The sequence below is a fragment of the Panthera pardus genome, unplaced genomic scaffold (assembly GCF_024362965.1).
Source record: "Panthera pardus isolate Hobbes unplaced genomic scaffold, ASM2436296v1 HiC_scaffold_14, whole genome shotgun sequence".
NCBI classification, from domain to species: domain Eukaryota; kingdom Metazoa; phylum Chordata; class Mammalia; order Carnivora; family Felidae; genus Panthera; species Panthera pardus.
In genome coordinates, this window is record NW_026526699.1 from 1,390,534 (window position 1) to 1,409,564 (window position 19,031).

Genomic DNA, 19,031 nt, shown 5'->3' on the forward strand with positions numbered 1-19,031 from the left:
CGAGCCTGCAGGGCTGGAAAAACACCCTCCATCTGGAAGGTCCTCTCAGTTGGTGTTTGGACCAGGATTTCCGGACATATTTCATCAGATGTCAATTTGTGGCTGTGCATCTGGGGTCAGATCCTGAGAAGTCGGGTTTGCAGGTCCCTGAGCAGAAGGTGTGTGGCTAAGAGCAGGGCAGTGTCCTCTCGTGGTCCCAGGCCCCAAGGTGCTGACACGTGGCAGGCATCAGGGGATGGCCAGTCACGGTGCAGTTCAGGAGGGGACAAAGTCCCCGTCCTGATCCCCTCAGGGACACCCTCCTGGGCAGGAATAAAACCCGGGCAGCGCCCTAGGCAGCAGGATATTCCTCCAACCCACTTCTATAAATGGGCATCGTCCCTTCTTAGAAGATTAATGGTTCTAAAAATGTTGGTATATTAAATACACAAATACGTAACGTGCCTACGTTATGTATAGTAAGTATCTCATGCACTATATAAATGTGGATCTATGTTATATACTTATATAATATATTTTACATTTTTAATGACATAAATATACATGTTATGTAAATATTTGGTCTAAGTTGTTGCGTAGGATAGTCTGCTAACTAGAAACGTGTCTTTAACTCAATCAGAAGAATATTCTACCACTTGGAGCTCTTTAGACACGAACTTTAGTTTGTTTCAACTTCACATGTACATACACAGTTCCCGAAAGTGTAAAGTGTAACCGAGCAGTGGGCAAGGCGCTTTCCAGCATCAGAGCCCTGCGTGGGCGCAGCGAAGGCAGAAATAGGAGTCAGACATCTGGGGGGAAGCCCAGAAATTTCCCTGCTGTCTCTTTAGATGGCCCACTCGGATGGCCCATCGCGAGACCTCGAATCTCACTAGGGGCACTGAGGACGGTGATGTCCCGGTTTCATTTTACAAGGTCGATGTGTGCGCTAACCCGGGGCATCAGATCCCACAGCCGTGTTCGTATTTTAACTAAAATACTCCACGGATGGGGTGGAGACGAGGTGGATGGGCAGGTCAGTAGTTGGAGACACAGCACGAGGGCCCTGGGGGGAGGGGCTCCCCCAGGTTCAGGCCCCGCCCCTGACAGGCAGCACCCGCAGTGGGGGCTGGGGGCAGCCCATCTCCAGGTCCTTTCTGCTGACACACGAGGGGCGGGGGATGGGCCAGGCCCCCTGCCAGATGCTCCCCGGACACCTCCTCCAGGAACCCCACAGACACCCACAGGGCAGGCGCTGTCCTCGCTCCCCGCCCGCCAGCCTTCCCGGTGGGGAAACCGAGGCCTGGACCTGCCCTGGGCTACACCTGCTGAGCCCGGAGGCCCCTCCCCCACGCGCGGCAGGCAGCAGAGAATGAGCAAGGGCCGCCCAGACCCCCTCTGCTCCGCGCTGTCCAACAGCAGCCCCTGGCACTTCCCGAACCAGATAAATTAACTGAATCTTCCAGAGACTCCGCAAACCTGCATCATCTCCGCTTTCCTCCTAAACTTTAACAGCTTCCATGCAATTAATCACCAGGACGAAGCGCAGCATCAGAAGCCTCTCTGGTCGCCCGCTTCCTCCCCCACCTTGGAGAGCCTCAGCATTTGCCTGTCAGCCCCTAATCACCGCCAGTCTCGCTCATTAGCAAGCGTCCTTGGGCTGTGCCTGTCCTGCTGCTCCTGGTGAGCTCAGCAGTCACTCAGAGGCCAGCCCAGGGTGACCTGGACAGAAGGGACGGGCAGCCCAGGACGTGGCGGGACGGCGACCTTGCGGGTGCGTGAAGGTGAGCTCAGCCCTCCTCCCGGGGCAGGGGTCCTTGCGCCCTTCTCCTGGAATCAGGTCCGTTTGGAACCTGCGGGCTCCCGAGGAGGGAAAGCTTGCGGACGTCCTGGGCCTGCGGGGTGGCAGCCCCCGTGTCCCCAAGAGGAATGTGGACACCCGGTGGGACGACTCCACGGGGGTCCTGGAGGGCAGCCAAGCCAGGCGGGTCCTTCCTCTTCAGGGAACAGCAGCTGGTTTACCTGGGGGCCCTCGCCCCTACTCTGGCCCTGTGGTCTGGCGGGGCCGACTCTGCCCCCAGCCCCAGGTGAGGGCATGTCACTCTGGCCCTTTCCCCCCAGAACATTCCATCCCATGGCCAGGGGGATGAATTCGGGGGTGGCAGGCGGCTGGATCTGCTGAGAGGACAGAGCGCGTTTCAGTGGAGGTCACACGGAGGAGATGCTGGCCTGGGGGAGGGGGGGGACGTGGGCACAGGAATCCTGAGGGGTCAGGCCCTGCTGCCAGGGCTTGAGCTACTGGATCAAGCTGTGCCTGAAGCTGCCCCATCCCGAGGTTGCCATGACTTTCCCCTTTGTGCCCGGGCCTGTCTGGTTTCGTTCTGCCGGGTCCCTAGCCCACCTGTGTGACATCAGGACCCGCTCCCCATCGGACACCTGGTCCCCCAAATCTCTAGGAGCCTTTAGAGTGTTCCTCGTGACTCACTAAGTCCTGCTGCTCTGAGCCGGCTCTGCCACAGACACCACACCGGGCCCGAGGCCACAAACATCCTGCCGCTCCCAGCCACGGCCCCCTCACCACTGGCCACGCCCCGGGGAGGGGCCCCCCAGCCGGTCCTCGGGGCGCCCCGGAGCTCAGGGCCTGCAGGGGTCGGGAGGAGAGGAGGCCCGTCCAGCCTGTGGTGAGGACGGGTCGACAACCGTGCGGAAGGAGGGCAGAGGGGTCGTGGGCCAGGCTCCGTCTCAGGGCTCCTCACACCTGGGGGGACAGGACACAGACAACACTCAGAACGGGCGCGGGTGGGGCTGGGGGAGAAGGCTGGTGCCCACCCCGTGGCCTCAGGGGGTCCGCGTCCAACTCCAGTCTTCAGAGGAGGCGGCCCTGGGCGTCAGGTCTGCAGGGGCCCCGCGTCACGATGGGGGCTCCCCAGCGGTGTGAGCACCGAGTCCTGCCCTGAGCGCGGCGCACCTGAAACCCGGGCGGTTTGGAGCCCGCGCGGACCCCGAGGGAGGCGGCAGCCGGCTGGTCCTGTGAGCCCCGTGGGCTCAGAGCGGCGGGAGGGCTCAGTCTGCAGAGAGAACGTGTGCCCCCGTCATCACCGACCCCGGGGGAAGCCGCGGGCGCTCTGGGGAGCCCCGTGCCAGGCGCGGTCTCACTGGGCCCCGCGTGCTCGCTCCCTCGTCCCCAGAGCAGCGCCGGAGGCTCCTGCTGGGATTCTCGTCCCATCTCACAGGCGAGGAGACTGAGGCCCAGCGAAGCCGAGTGGCCCCGCCGCCCCCAGCTGGTCCGGGAGGGGACGGACTGGCTGCCCGCAGAGTCCCTTCCCGGCCCCACACCCATGGGCCCTCGGGGCCGCCGCCCCACCACCTCCCGAGGGGCCGGGCGCCTGGACCAGCACTTTCCAGCTGGGAAGGAATGTGGCTGCCACCTCCTGCCTGGGGGCGCGTGTCACTGTCATCGGCACCCCGCGCACAGCTGGGCCTGTCTCTGACGCGCCTGGATTCTGCTGAGTCTTGTCGTAGGCGCCCTGGTTCGAGGAGCCGGGGGCCCGGCCCTGCCCTTGGGAGGCTCGTGGCCTCCCCCAGGGGACAGAGGAGGTGGGGGCACCGAGGGCGGTTATGACGGGGCGACCTCAGGGAAGGAGGGGCTTGGACTCCCCACACGGCAGCGGGGAGCCACGGAAGGTTGTAGAGGAAGGGCATTGTGCCCCGGGGTCCCCAGGGAGCCTCCTCGTTGGTGCTGAGGCCTCTGCCATGTCCACGTCACAGCTGTGCCCTCCAACCCCCATGCCCACATCTGTCACCTTTGCCCTGAGTGAGGGGACAGCTGCCACGAGGGCCACAGGGCGGATGGGCCGTGCTGCAAAGAGCGTCATTCAGGCCCGATGCTGGCGGCCAGAGGCTGGAGCTAGAAATAGACCGGCAGTGACCCCACACAGCGCGGGCCATCGACCGCGTTCCCGGGTCACCCTTCCTGCCCCCGTGGGAGGAGATCCCGGGCTGGGGGAGGCTGCTCCCCAACAAGGCCGCCTTGTGTGGCTGTCTGAGGGCCTTTCATAGGAGGCCCAGCTGCAGCCCCTCCCCTCGAGCGCCCCCTGGTCCCTGACCCGGCCCCGCCGGGAGGGGAGCAGACAGCGGTGGCCGGAGGGGGCCCTGGGAACGAGCCAGCCCCGCAGGGACCCCACAGCGGCCCGGCCCCTCCTCCCAGACGCAGACCTGTGGCGGTGACCCGGGGCTTTCCCACTGCACAGTCAGGGGCCTGCTGTGCTGGAGAAGCGTGAGTCGGGGACCGTGGCCGGGGGCTCCCGCTGCTGCTGGCCGTGGCCGTGCCCGTGGGATCAAGTGCTACACGTGCCCCTCCGCCCTGACCTCCCCGGGATGGAGACGGGGGGGTGGGTTCTGTTCAGGGAGCACCGTGCACAGCAGGTTGACCGCTTGGGGCCTGAGGCGAGCCGCCCCCTCCCAGGAGGGCCCCCTCTAGTGCCCCCCAAGGAGCCCCGTGAGGCAGCAGACCCAGGCCCGGCTGGGATGGGGTCTCAGGTCCCCCTGTGCCCTGAACCCACTGCCGGCTCACCCCGCGCATCAGAGGGCAGAGCTCCACGGACACAGGGTCACTCTGGGGCCACACTCCACACCATCCTGCCCGCCCTCGCCCGACACACCCCGATTCAAACGCATCCGGGCATTGCCCCCGTTCCGGTGGACAGACTGACTGACTGAGTGAGTGACCAGTGACAGGCTGGCCCACGTTTTGACTGCTCTGAGTACAGCCTGGGGCTTTGCCAAGGATGAGCTAATGGGGGCCACACTGTACATGTGCCCGTGTGTCCCCAGAGCTGCCTGAGGTCGCTATGTTCCTCTCACGGCCTGTCCAGCCTTACTGCCAGCATCAGCAGCTCCCAGTTCCTCATCCAAGAAGGTCCTGGAACATTCCGCCGAGCCCTCCGCTCTCTGAAATGAACGGGCCGTGTCCTATGGCTGCAAATCCTCCAGTTTGGGGAAAAGCAGGCTCCTGACTGTCGTCGAGATGAGACTTGATGAGCTCCGGGCATCCATGGGGAGCCCCTTCCCAGAGGCAGGGGATCGGAGGTGCCCAGGACGGCGAGCTCTGCAGCTGTCCAGATGTTCGATGGCGGGTTCCTGCAGAGGAACCAGAGACCGTCCCCACCCAGAGGGGCCTGGCTTCTCCGAGGCTTGTGGCAGGTGGCAGGTGTGGAACAACTCAGTGAGAGGAAACAGTCCTTTCAAACAGGATTATGCAGACGGCACAGGGGTGACGGTGTTTCCTGCAGCAGGTGTGTGTGGGTCTATGTGTGTGTGTGTGTGTGCTCACGTGTGTACACATGCATGTGTTCATATATCCGTGTGTCTCTGTGCGTGTGCACATGTGTGTGTGTGTCTGTCCACGTGCTCATTTGTATGTGTGTGCAAGTGAGTATCTCTGTGTGCACGTGTGTGCACATGCTTGTGAATGCACGTGCAGGTACATCCCCGGACGCCTGTGCTCGTGTGTGTACGTGTCTGTGTGCCTGTGTCCTGTGTGTGCACGTGTGCACGTGTGTGTTGTGCGTCTGCTCTGTGCACCCCCTGAGCCAGGAGACAGCAGGCAGAGAGCTGGCTGTGTTGTCTTTCCCGGGGACTCTGGCCCCCAAGCTGAGCTGGCCCCTGGCACTGACCTTGGGGCTTTCACACCCATCCCTCCTGGGCCCGGAACCTTCCCCGTCTCCTCCCCGGGCCTCATGCTGGAGCGGCACAGCAGGCCTGCTCTGAACGGACCCTGAGCAGGGTGGAGGTGGAGGGTCCGCAGCCCATCTGCGCTTTCGGGGGCCCAGTCCTGATTCGCTGCCCCCCCCCAACCTCCGCTATGATGAGGACACAGCCTGGTGAACGCAAGTTCAGCCCCTGCTCGCAGGCACTGAGAGCCTCTTCCTGGGAGGTGTTTGTATGTTCTCCTCAAAACCGTCAGTGTAGACACGGTTCCTCAGGTCGAGCGGGAAGGACACAGAGCCGGTCCTCACTGTCCTCACTGGATCCTGATCGGGGACAGGCTGCGCACAGGGAGGGAGGGGGGACCGCTGCTGCCTTTGGAGCCTGGTGAGCACTTGATGGGGAGCGAGGCCCCGCGGGCGGCAGAGAGGGATCCCGCCTCCCAGCGTCGCACACCCCCTTCTGTTGGGAGAGTGGTCTCCCTCCCGAGGCTGACTTGGCGGGGCCCTCACCTGGTGTCAGGTTGGAAGCCTCCAGAAGGCCTGGTGAATAATGCGGATCCCCGGGTCCCAGCCCTGACTCCCAGCGCAGAGAACAGAGTGGGGGAGAGCCAGATGCTTGCATGGAACCGGCTCCCAGGTCGCTCATGGGCCCGGAGCGTGGGGACCCGTGCGCGGGCACGAGCTGGCCATGTGCGTGCCGTTGAAGTGCTCATTCATTCGTTCACTCACTCACTCACTCGCTCACTCATCAGATCCTTCGTCCAGGACTCACTGGGGACAGAGCAGTGGGTGAGCAGACCCGGGCCCCGTGATCGTGGCGCTCACATTGTGACAGGGGCCGTGCAGGAAGCAGACGGACAGAAGGGTTGCCTGTGTGTGTGTGTGGCGGGGGGCGGGGGGTGACTGAAGGCCGAGGGCCGGGACCAGGGGCGATATGCCAAACGGCAAAGCTCAGGAGGTCCGTGAGGGACCACGTGCGGGAATCTAGTGGCCACCGGAAGTTCCCGAGGCCTCACCGGGAGCACAGCTAAATTGCTTTTCAGGCCGCTGGTCCGTGAAGGCAAGATGCGGAACGAACCCTTTGAAGGCCTTTCCGTCCTGAGAGGCTGCCGCATGGCCAGGAGGCCGTTCTGAACGCCAAATGCTGCTACATCAGCCAACACACCATCATTATTAATTATGGATGCTTCTAGAATTAGAATTTCTCCTGCACGGTTGGGCCCATCACATGTACACGGCGGCACAAAGGACCCAGCAAATCGGAGGCAATGGGGGGAAAGGACCCGCCCTGAGGGGCGCACGGGACAAGCACCTGCCGGACGAGCCCACCCTCACCCCGTCCCTGGGACTCCGACAATCTGAGCCCCAGGCCCTCCCCGAAGGATTCCAAAAGAGGAGACCCATGTATTTGTAACCCAGGGGACCCATTCCATCATCAGGACAGGCTCGCTGAGACCCACTGTGTGCCTGTAACTCAGGGGACCCATTCTGTCATCAGGCCACGCTCGCTGAGACCCACTGTGTGCTTGTAACTCAGGGGACCCATTCTGTCATCAGGACAGGCTCACTGAGACCCACTGTGTGCCTGTAACCTGGGGAGACATTCCGTTATCAGGATGTGCTCCCTAGGCCTAGTGTGTGCTTGTAACCAGGGGAGACATTCCGTAATCAGGATGTGCTCCCTAGACCTACTGTGTGCTTGTAACCAGGGGACCCATTCCGTCATCAGGACAGGACATGCCTACTGAGACCCACTGTGTGCTTTAACCCAGGGGACCCATCTGTCATCAGGACACACTTGTTGAGACCTACTGTGTGCCTGTAACCCAGGGGACCCATTCTGTCATCAGGACACGCTCACTGAGACCCACTGTGTGCCTGTAACCAGGGGACCCATTCTGTCATCAGGACTCACTTGCTGAGACCCACTGTATGCTTGTAACGAGGGGACCCATTCCATCATCAGGACGTGCTCGCTAGACCTACTGTGTGCTTATAACCCAGGGGACCCATTCCATCATCAGGGCTCACTCTCTGAGACCCACCCTGTGCCTGTAACCCAGGGGTCCCATTCCGTCATCAGGATGTGCTCGCTGAGACCCACTGTGTGCCGGCACTGTGCCAGGCGGGGAGGACGGCAGTGTGCGGGGCAGGACCGTGTCCTGGAGCAGCCGTGTTCCCGGTGGTCGGGAGCACTGGGGTCTCAGGGACTCCTACACTCTGCCTGTCACAGCAGAACGCATGTGGGCGCATCCTCCCGGGTGGGGAAGCCTCGGAGGACGGGGTCGGGGAGGGAGTCTCGAGTTTGCTTCGAGCCCGGTTTGCCGTCACAGGTCCCGAGGCGGGTTCAGCGGCCGCCAGGGCCTTGGATGGGGCCGTGTGTCCTCGGGGTGGAATCGCTCAGGACTCCGGTCACGCACCACGGAGTAACGCGGGGAGATAGCCCCTTCCGCGTCCGGCCACCGGGGGGCTGGCGGCCACCGGGGGGCTGGCGGTCCCCGGGGGCAGAGCCCACATGGTGCAGATTTGGACCACACGTGTCGTGATCCGCGGGGGAGGAGAAGCGTGGGCGGAGCCTGTTTCGGGGAAGGGCGCCGCCCGTCTGCCGCTCAGGCCCCGGAGAGGCCGCCAGGGGCTGGGCCGCCACTTGCCCACCAGCGGGCTTTCTCCGGAGGGCCGGCTCTGGGGCGGGTGCTGGTGCCGGTGCTGGTGCCGGTGCTGGCGCCGGTGCCGGTGCTGGTGGTGTGCCGTTCACCTCCAGGCCCCCAGCTCCCGGGAGAGGCAGCTGTTCTCTGGCTCCACTCACTTGCCTGCCAGGGACGTGCTTCCTGGGAAAGGCCAGTTATCAGAGAACCTTTGTATCAATGGCTTCCCTCATTTTCCAGGAAGCATGATGGGGCTGAGGGTGGAAATCCTGTCTCTCTCTTTTCTCCCTCTCCTTGTCCTGTTGGATCTGAAATCTAGCGATTTTTTGCAGATAATTGTAGAATAAGAGCTGATGCAAATTTCTTTTAATTTATCTGAGTTGGAGAAATCGGTGGCTAAGGTGGAGGTCTCACATTAAATAGTTTAAGGAAGCTTTTTTTGTTCTGTTCTTTGTTACACAAAAGTCACAAAGCAGCCGAGTTCCCACCCCGATGCTAATTAGCTTAATCTCCAGGCCCTGGTGTGTGTCTACTTTTTTTTCCTAAAAATGGAACAAAGTATTAAATAATTACTCAGTGAGAAGTGCATTGAGTGGCGGAGGAGGGGATATGTAATTCGTCTGTTCCCTGTGATGTCTGCTGCAAAGCAGAGCCTTCCTGGAACAGAGCTCATTTTCTGAGACGAAAGCTGATTTTTCCGCTTCTTTCCTCCCGCACGCTCCCCATGTGTATGGGGTTTAAGTTACCCATGGATAGGGCCTAGCCTCTGAGGGAAATACCTGGTCATTTAGGATTGTGGAAACATTGAGAAGTCCGTAAGAGCTGAGAGCCTAAACGTGAAATGGTGATGGATGAAACTTGGGGGAACTCTCCCCATCGGCGTCGGGGATTCATGAACCTAACTCATTAGGGTGTGTGCGTTGTCATGGTAACAGGTGGTAGGGACGACGTGCTAAGAAGTGCGGAGAAGATATTTTTATAAGTTAGGACTGTTGGTTGAACAGTGAGTGAGCGAAACCTAGTTCTTGCTGGTGGAGGAAAATGGTGTCTCATTGGTTTGTAAACATTAAGAAGCTGTGGGACCCTCCCTGGCTTATGGGGCTGCGGACAGGGCTCCAGTCCTCACTGGGACAGGAGTGGAGCTTGCTGCCTCCTGCCAGGCAGTCCTGGTCAGGCCCCCGCCTGTTGCATTGAGGAGGGTACTTGTTGGGATCAGGCACTGGGTGTTGTAAGTAGGTGATGAATCACTAAATTCTACTCCTGAACCATCATTGCACTACATGCTAACTATCTTGGATTCAAATTAAATAAATAAGTAATAAATAAACAAGGAATTTGATAAAGTCTGGGGGTGTATGGAGGTTTAAACATGGAAGGTGTAGAATTCAATATGTATGATGTACAGGAGATACACACAGAGAGTTAAATTTGTAGTTCTTTTTTTTTTTTGTTCTTTTTTATTTTTGAGAGAGAGAGACAGCAAGACAGAGCGTGAGCAAGGGAGGGGCAGAGAGAGAGGGAGGCACAGAATCCAAAGTGGGATCCAGGCTCCGAGCTGTCAGCACAGAGCCCGACGTGGGGCTCGAACCCACGAACTGTGAGATCATGACCTGAGCCAGAGTCAGACACTCAACCGACTGAGACCCCCCCGGGCGCCCCTGAACTTGTAGTTCTTAACGTCACAGGTGAATGGCCTACACCTGCTAAATGAAGCATAGAAACCAGATGTAACTAAATGTGCATAGTTGCTAATCACGGGGGAAAATCGCCAGGACTCCCCGGGCGGTGGCCCCACGCCAGGTGCCAGGACGGCGGCTCAGGGCTGGGCTGGGGGCAGCGCGTGCACGTTCCTGGGTGCCTCCCCCTCTGGTGGCTAGAGGCTGTCAGGCACGAATTTTAATTCCTTCCGGCCTCAGTCTCCCCGTCTGGATATGGGACGACAGAACCTATCACAGGGCCCTGGGGGGTCAATGAGGCCATCCCAGGAAGCACAGGCAGTGGAGGCAGATTCCCAGCAGGTGCCAACCAGCGGGACTCTTTCCAGGTCGCCTGCAGGAGAAAGCCTGTTGGTGTCAGTCAGGGCTCTCTCCCTAAGTGACAGACTCTCATGCAAATGGGCAAGAGTGAAGCAGAGAACGTGGGGCCTTGAATAAAGAAAGTTCCAGGGACTTACCTGCAGCTGGGTGGTCCAGGGGTCGCTGACGAGTGGGTCTCAGCTCTGCTCTCGGTGATCAGCAGGACTCCTCAGCTCCCCGTGGGGAACTTCCGTCCCCTCACAGGGAAGCCGGGAGACGGCAAGGACAGAGGACGAGGCCACCCGGGAGAGTGGTTTGGCCAAGCCAGGGACAGAGAGCTCTCCTCCCCACCCCCCACCCCCGATGCGGCCACCTCCCCACTGCAGCCCAGAGAGGCTGAACCTGCCTTCAGAAATGTCGGCCCCCAGGGAGGCCCTGACAGCAAGGCCTCCTGATCCCCCAGCAGGCAGGACACCACAGCTCGAAAGAGATTCTTTCCCTTTGCGCTTTCCTTCAGGCCAGCACAACACGATTGTGTTTTTCTGCTGTGCCCCCAAAGCTTCCCGGGGGACCCATCGTCTGAGTCCGTCGGGGTCCCAGGCGCCAGCTCGTTCCCCCAGGCGACCCTTGCTGCAGACGCTGTGCTGTAGGGGGGGTGGTTTGCTGGGGACCACCCTCCCGCAGGACCCGGCCCACGGCCAGTCCCCTGCCCTCCCACGTCCGCTGCGGCCTGCTGCTAACACTCAGCCTCCTACCTCATTTTGGGGTGACAACGTGCATGGATTTTCTGCTGTTTGTTCCCAGCGCTTCCCGAAACGTTTGAATGGCACCAGCACATGCTTCTAAGCTGTTTTAATTTCTCATTGGTTTGTCCTGTGGAAAGACAAGCAAGCGACCTAATGAAAACAGAACGAGTGTGATAAGCGCCTAGAGGCCAAATGGAACACACAGTCTTGGAAGTTAGGACGGACCCGCCCGAGATGATGAATTCGGAGGGAGCTCTGCATGAGGACCGCGGTGTTCTCAATTACAGACCTTCTGTATTTGTTCGTTCGTCTGTTCAGCGATCCTTGTCAGACAAATGCAATAATTACTTTTCTCCTGTTCCTGTGACCAGCACGCTGAATTTGGGAAGAAAAAAGTGAATATATCACAGTATATGGAAGGCCCTAACAAATTATGCCACAGGGACATTTGCCCTGTGGGGAAAAAAAAAAAATGACTGCAGCCAAGAAAAAACAAAACCCGGGTCGCCATGGTCTGAAAGTTTGGGTCCTCCCCAAATTCATGTTTAAGTCTTAACCCCCAGGGTGATGGTGTTAGGAGGTGGGGCCTTTGGGGGGCGACTAGGTCATGAGGGTGAAGCCCCCGTGAATGGGATTCGTGTTCTTGTAAAAGAGACCCCTGGGACCCCTGCCCTCACCCACCACGTGAGGGCACAGCACGAAGACTGCATCTGTGAGCCAGGAGGGGGGTCTCCCCGGGCACTGGATCTGCCAGCCCCTCGACCCGGGGCGCCCAGCTTCCAGAACCGTGAGGAACCAGTGTGTGTTGTTTGTACGTCCGCAGGCTCTGGGGTCCTGACGGCATCCCGAGGGGACTAAGACACTCGTCATGGCAGCAGAACTTACGGTCAGCCTCCCTCTCTTCCTCCCAAGACGAAGGCTGATGTTTGGCACCCTCTTTGCTCGACATTGCGATAGTCCCCGGAAGGCCCCACGATGTGCCTGGAGTCATCGTTCACCGGTGCCGGAGACTCGAGCCCGTCTCAGGTAAACAGGGGATCATCCCGAAGGATCGCGGGGATGAAGAAGGGTTTGGGAAGGAGGACACGAGTCCGAATGTGTCCCTGACACGGTCCTCTGGGGCCAGGCTGCGCTGTTCCTGAGAGAGTTGTGGACACCATGTTCCAGCAGGCGGTGTGCACAGACAAGTTGTTGGCAGGGTTGTCTTATAATCACCACGCTCATCAGACACCTCACCATCATCTGGCTGGGTGTTTTTAATAGTCTCTTTATTTTTTATTTTTGAAGCAGATAATAAGTGCAGAGGAAAATATCTAAGCGTGTAAAGGGTTGCGGGAAAAAGTCAGGCTCCTGTCCTTGGTCCCCAGACCACTTGTCCCTGTCTCCAGGGACAAAATTTGATGGACCAGATTCTCCACCCCAAGAGGTGGACCGAACCCACTTCTGAACACTTACTACCAGGAGGTGCGATGCTAGGAGCTGAGGTCAAAGGCCACCCATCACCTCGAGGTCAAACAAGATTCTGTCCGATGGCTGAACCTCTTGAGTGTTCTTTCACTTTCATAATCCTAGACACCCCTGCGCTGTCTTAACTGCTCACGAGCATGAGTAATATCTGATAAAATCAAGAATCCCAGACTTGGGGGGGCGGCGCTCAGGGGACAGCTAATGCACCTTCCCCTGACCCCCTGACCTGTCTGTCAATGGCAAGCGAAATCGAATGTGGCAACAGGAGGGCACAGGGTCGTCAGGAAGCGTCACCCCTGGGTCACACAGATACCACTTTCCTGGCTCTTACTGTCCCCCCCCCCCCCCACGCCCCTGAGCAGCTCGGGTCAGGGAATGTTTGATCCATAATTCATCGTGACGACTCCATTTTGGTTAAATAGCATTAAAGAACCCATGAAGGACACTCCGGCCCGAGACTGGAAATAGAGCCAGGGAGGGAGGTGTGGCTGGGAATCCAGGGGTGGGGGAGGCCGGGAAGACAGAAGTGAGTTTCGGGTCGGGTGTGGGCAGCACAGGTCACTGCCAGCGACAGACTCCAGCCCCACCCGGGTGCCCAGCCTGGACAGACGGCAGGACACAGGCACGTGTTTCCACAGGAGCTCCCTCCAGCGGGAAACACCCATGAACAGTCATTAGGATGCCTCCCATCTTGGGTGGGGGACTTGAAAGGCAAAGGAATATTTAATAAAGTCTCGGGAGACAATAAAGGAAAGTGTGCAGTGAGTCTCGTGGTTGCCTTGGTAACCAGGCGTCCTGACAGAGGGTGATGGAAAGAAGTGTGTTTGGAGTTCGGGTGATTGTTTTGGAGGAAACGGGGCTTCCTTTCTCTGGGGTTTCCTTCTAGAAATTGCAAAGGGGGAGGGCGGGAACGAGGTGCCCATGCGCCCTCGGCAGGGGCTTGGTGGTTGGGGCAGGACAGGTGCGCCCCGTCGTCAGAGGCCCTGAACCGGCTCCACGGGGCGGCCGGTCCCTTCAGACCCGATCCTGAGGGGCTAAGTGCTGGCTGCGTGTCTGCCCGGATCCAGGAGCTCAAACCGCGTTACCAGAAACGTGGGTCCATCTCTCTGCTTGGCCCCCCAGGCACAGTGGGACTCAGGGTTCCGTCCAGGGCACTGGCTATTTGTTTCTTCTCCCTTACTCTTGTGGGGGGGGGGGCAGGTGGGGGAGGCAGAGACAGGTGGGGTAGAAGGGGGTAGGTGGCGGGGCGCCTGGGGGGCTCAGTCGGTTGAGCGTCCGGCTTCAGCTCAGGTCACGATCTCGCGGTCCGTGAGTTCGAGCCCCGCGTCGGGCTCTGTGCTGACGGCTCAGAGCCTGGAGCCTGTTTCGGATTCTTTGACTCCCTCTCTCTCTGCCCCTCCCCTGTTCATGCTCTGTCTCTGTCTCAAAAATAAACGTTAAAAAAAAATTTTTTTTTAAAAAGAAGGGGGTAGGTGGCAGTCTTTATCCTCATTCTTCTCAGCACCCCGGGAGGGCAGGAGAGGAAGGAAACTCCCCTGGGGCAATAATGGTAAAGACCTGCTGGCTTGTGTCTTTAACTTTGTTCTTGTCCACACCGAGGAGTCATGGTGCGTATACGAGGCCCTGTTTCCTGCTGGAGGGTTGGGCTACATAATGACACCCTGAGTTCTTGCATTTGCCACAAGGCATCCCTGGTGCTGCCTGAGTGTTGAGGTCTGAGCCTCCTTATCCTCCAACATCACCTTGTTTCCTTCCACGTGAGCTTTGAGGTGGTGGCCCAGGTGTGAGCACCATGTCCCCCCAGCCCCCCAACCAGGATCCATTCCTGACCCCCTGAGACCCTGGCTCTCAGGTCAATTCCCACGTCCCATGGGTTCCACATCCTGGACATTGTCTGGTGGCCACTGACTCAGCTGGTGTCATCTGATCTGGATGGGCAGACACTTTCTTGGCTCCTGTCCTGCCGGCACAACTCGGGTGCCCTTGCTGCATTTTCCCCCCTCCCTTGTCCCCATGCTTTGGCCACAGACCACGAGTTCCCCCAGGGCAGGTCCCACCTTTGGGTCCCCCGCATGCAGAACCATGGCCCAGGCCTCACAAAGACTCATTCATTCATTTGTTCATTCAGCAGATATTTATTAAAGTCTGGAACACCTGGGGAGGATTCAGGGGACACCCCTGCTCTGATCGTCCCTACAGTGCGGTGGGGGACAGGCAGCAAACAAGGCAACAAAGAACACGGCAGTGCCCGAGAGAAACAATGTAGGAGAGGGGCCGCGGTCAGGAGGGAGCCTGGGGACTCCTCAGAGCTGGCTGAAGACGGTTCCCAGTACACGTGCAGGTGGCCCAGGAAGGCAAGGTGCTTCCTTAGACAAGGGGACGTGGGACTGGCTCAGGGTGCTGTAGCCGGGATCACTGAGGGTTGCATGGGATGGGAGGAAGTGTGGCCTCTGCAAGGAATGCTGGGAAAGGTGGTCACCACAAGAGATGCTGGAAAGATGGTCTCCACCAGGGATGGGAGGAAGTGTGGTCTCTGCAAGGGATGCTGGGAAAGACGGTCTCTGCCAGGAATGCTGGGAAATGTAGTCTCTACAGGGCATGGTCGGAAATGTATTCTCTGCAAAGCTTCTGGAAAATGTAGTGTCTGGAGAGAGCTGGGTAAGCTAGCATCAGAGGTTGGGTGTCATACTGAGAGGAGGAAGGAGGGACGGATGTTGGTGGACACAGAGTCTCTGCCGGCCTTGCGTTACCTTGTTCCCTTAATGTTTCATATGTTTTATTCCAGCCCGAATCTGTTTGGAATAGAGGTGCTGCTGACAAGGCAAGGGTGACAACACGGTGTGTAACACAGTATGATGACCTGGATGGGGCCGTGTTATGAAAACCAGGGCTCTGTTCTTCACGAATGCTTTCCCTGAAGACACCTAACGGGGTTGCACACCCATGTGTCCTCAAGACCAGACAGGACACATAACCTGTAAAACAGCGGAGTGTAGGAGAACTGGTGTCGTGGGGGGGGGGGGGGGGGGGGTCAACCTTGATCCACCTGAAAGTATGACACATTAACAGATAATTTCAGAACTTGTGGAGTCCAAGCAAAGCAGTTTTGAGGACCAGACACTCACGGCCAGTTTCCATAGGGAGACCCTGGAGGCTCCGAGAGGGTCAGGCACTTCCTTGAGGCCACACAGCAGGTCTGGGGCGGCCCCAGGAACAGAGCCAGGCATCCCATGGCCCCAGAGCCCGAGATTTGCCTGCTGGCTGTCTCCTCAGCCTCGTTCTCCTGCCTCTGAACACACACTCAGCCAGGTGCTGGGCTCCTGGCCTCAGAGACCGCAGAGAGTGGGGGACCCTCTTCTCGGACAGACCCTCTGTCACTGCCACTACCCTGTGACCTGGCCCCTCCTCCGTACAGAGACTGTCTCCCAAGTATCCGGAGACCCAGCAAGCGGGAGAGCCTTGGGGCAAACGCGTGGGCGTCGGATCCCAGATGGAAGAATGTCGCACCGAGATGTGCTTGAGCTGGGAAAACGTGTCCAGGAAGCAGACACTCTGATCGGGCACAAGGCTGGCGGTTCCTCGGACGACTGTGTGAGGCTCCCGCTGCAGACGTCTTAGCATCTTGCCGGGAGCCTCTGCGGCTCGCTTCCCTTCACTGCAGGGGAGCAGACAGAGAGGCTCAGGTGCTCAGGTGCCCAACGGACAGAGCCCCGAGGACGCGCCATGTCCCCTGTAGCCAGAGTAGGTGGTTTCCAGAAATAGACTTGGATGCCTACGGTTTCACCTCCAAATTCTCGTGTGTGTGCACGTGTGCGTGTGCGTGGAGGACGCTGTGTTTCCGTGTGTGCCCTCCAAAACAAACTCCCAGGACAACTGGGCTGGGAAGTGCTGTGTCTCTCCCTCCCTGTTTGAGATTCATAAACACATTAGCTCATAAAATCTCTAAGCAACCCAGTGTCCTCTAGAAGAGGGGAAGAGAGAGGTTCCCCGTGGTCAGGCCAGAGCTCCCCGGGGTGCTATTGAACTTGGGGCTCTTTATACAGAATGACTAAGAGCTCTGGGAAACGCTGATCCAGAGCAAGTTTTTAAATCTTTGTTATTAGGACGAGAGTTTCTTCCAATTCCCAGTCCCCAAGCAGACCCTGACATGGCATTGAAAAATATCAGGCAGGTTTGTTTTTGTCGTAATACAATCTCAAGTGGCAGAAACACAACTCAAAGCAGCTCTCGCAAATACTAGAATTCACTGCCTCGTATAACAAAAACATCCAGGGTGACGGCTTCAGACGTGGCTCGATCCAGGGGCTCCTGTGACAGTTCCGCGGTTTTGTCTTCCCTTTCTGTCTCACAAATCTGATTCCCTTTTCGTGCCATGGGTCTCCATGTGGGATCCGAGTCTCATGAATACCTGCATCTTCTAGAAAGCTCAGCGCTCTTCTTTCTCAGTCATTTAGGTGAAAAATCAAGAGTGTCGTGCTCCGCCCAGGGCTCCGTGTCCGCCGCCGGGTGAGTCTCCGGCAGGGGAATCTGATGATGCGGTTAGCTGGGCTTGGGTCACAGAGCCATCCCAGCTCAGGGGAGGAGCCAGCCCCCACCGCACAGAACGACGGAGGCGATGGCGCTCCAGGGAAAATGCAGGCTCCGTTACTACAAGGGCGTGGGTTGCGTGCGGATCCAGCAACGCCAGCGAATGCCCGTCATCCTTCTCGTCCCGGATCACCCGTGTGCCCCTGCCTGCCTCCCCGGGCCGCCTCGGGCTGGACCCCGTCTTCCGTGTCTGCAGGCCACACCCGGCCCGTTCCCCCCGCTGTCCTCCCAGTGTGTGTGTGACACCTGCTCTGTGACGCCAGCTCCTGGCACACACGCCCGCGGCTCCCAGGAGTCCCGTTGGCACTTACTGGGCAGGAGCATGAATGACTGAACGGAACTGGACAGGAGTCAAGGCAGTTTTCTGCTCAGTGAGCGGTGGTGGAGGGAGTGAACGAGGCCGCCCGCGGGGACATCCACTGCGGAGGAGGTGGCCTGACCCCGGCCAGTGGTCAGGGCCCCCAGGGCCGTCCCCAGATGCGGGGGTGCCCTCTCCCGGGGAGCCCCAGGCTCTTGGCCGTCCTGATGCTCCGGAAAGAAGTGAAATAGCAGAGGAGCTGGTTTCTCTCCGGAATTCCTGGAGTCACATCTCATAACTCTGGTGGCTGAGGGCCTTTTCTCAGGCAGCATCTGCCAGACGCCGGCCAGAAACTGTGAGAGGAGTCCACAAGGCAGACTCCCGCGGTGGAGTTCTAGAAACTTCTAGAAACTTCTAGAACTCCTCCTCCTCCCAAGGCTTCCTCCTGGCTTTCTGTGGGCCATGGCAGGGAGTTGGGCAGTTGTGAGTGACCCAGCCGGACTGTCCGTGGAAAACCCTCGGGTTATTTTCGGCACCTGATAGTAACTTCCAGACACCGAGGTGGTGGGGGGTTCTGTGTTGTCCTACAGCCTCCGACCTCTGACCGAGTTGTGTGAAGCCAGGTCGAGCAGCTAGGGGGCCTGTCTGGTCATCGTCACGCCCTGTACTGGGAGGGCCTCAGAGTGGCCTGAGTCGAGGCGTGTATACATTGGGACCACCTCGGATCGCCTTGCTTAGACCTGACCGGGTTCCATCTGTGGGAGGGGTTGACGTGCCAGACCCAGGGCAGGAGCTTTACTCCCTGCCCAGCTTGGCCCCGGCACCTTCCCATCCGCAAAATGGCCCCAGGACTCTGTCTGACCGAGCGAGCGTGCAGCCCGCCGGCCTTCTGGTTCCTGCACCGGGACGTGCGTGGGTGGGGTGGCAGTGTCCCCACATGCTCTCGAGCCCCCATGCAGGGTGCCCTTCCAGGGTCGCCTCCCCCTTGAGTGCATCATAGATAAATAGGTGTCCCAGCCGGAACGAGGCTTCCGGAACAAGAGGGGACGTGTGAGCAAGCTCACCCTGCGGCCGGCGGGCTGGGTGCACAGGGGACCCTCACCAGGGGGCCAGGCTGGGGGCAGGGAAGGGGCCTGAGGTGTGAGAACGCAGAGGGCCTTCTCGGGGCGCCCGTCCCGCTGGCCTGAAATTTTGTCATGGACGGTCATTTCCATGTTCCAGAATTTAAAATAAAGTATTTGAAATGCCCACAACTCTTACGATTCCCAAGCACCCACATAATTAAAGTTGCTTTAGCTACACTGCATCTTTTCTGATCTGAAAGCAAAAGCAGTAAATATGTCAGCCGCAAATCGATAAGACAATTATTCTGTAATGAATCCCAAACACCGTGAATTAAACTGACAAGTGGCTACGGGCCTCCTGGGCCTTCTCAGCCTCCGGACGCCGGCGAGGGCAGCACCGGGGGGCAGGAAGGGCCTCCCGGGTCAGGGAGCACGTCTGTCTGTCTTCCCTGGCGGGAGGAGGCAGTGCCATACTGCAAGGCTGGCCTGTCCCCGCCCCCCGGTGTCCTGACCTGTCCCGCC

General features: G+C 59.1%; 1 long non-coding RNA gene across 1 annotated transcript; it reads left to right on the forward strand.

Moving 5' to 3' along the window:
- The first annotated feature begins 10,477 nt into the window (after nucleotides 1-10,477).
- LOC109261442 (uncharacterized) lies at nucleotides 10,478-18,746 on the forward strand. Its single transcript, XR_002077377.2, has 2 exons — nucleotides 10,478-12,119; nucleotides 15,346-18,746. It is a non-coding gene; the product is annotated as an uncharacterized LOC109261442 (long non-coding RNA).
- The last annotated feature ends 285 nt before the right edge of the window (nucleotides 18,747-19,031 follow it).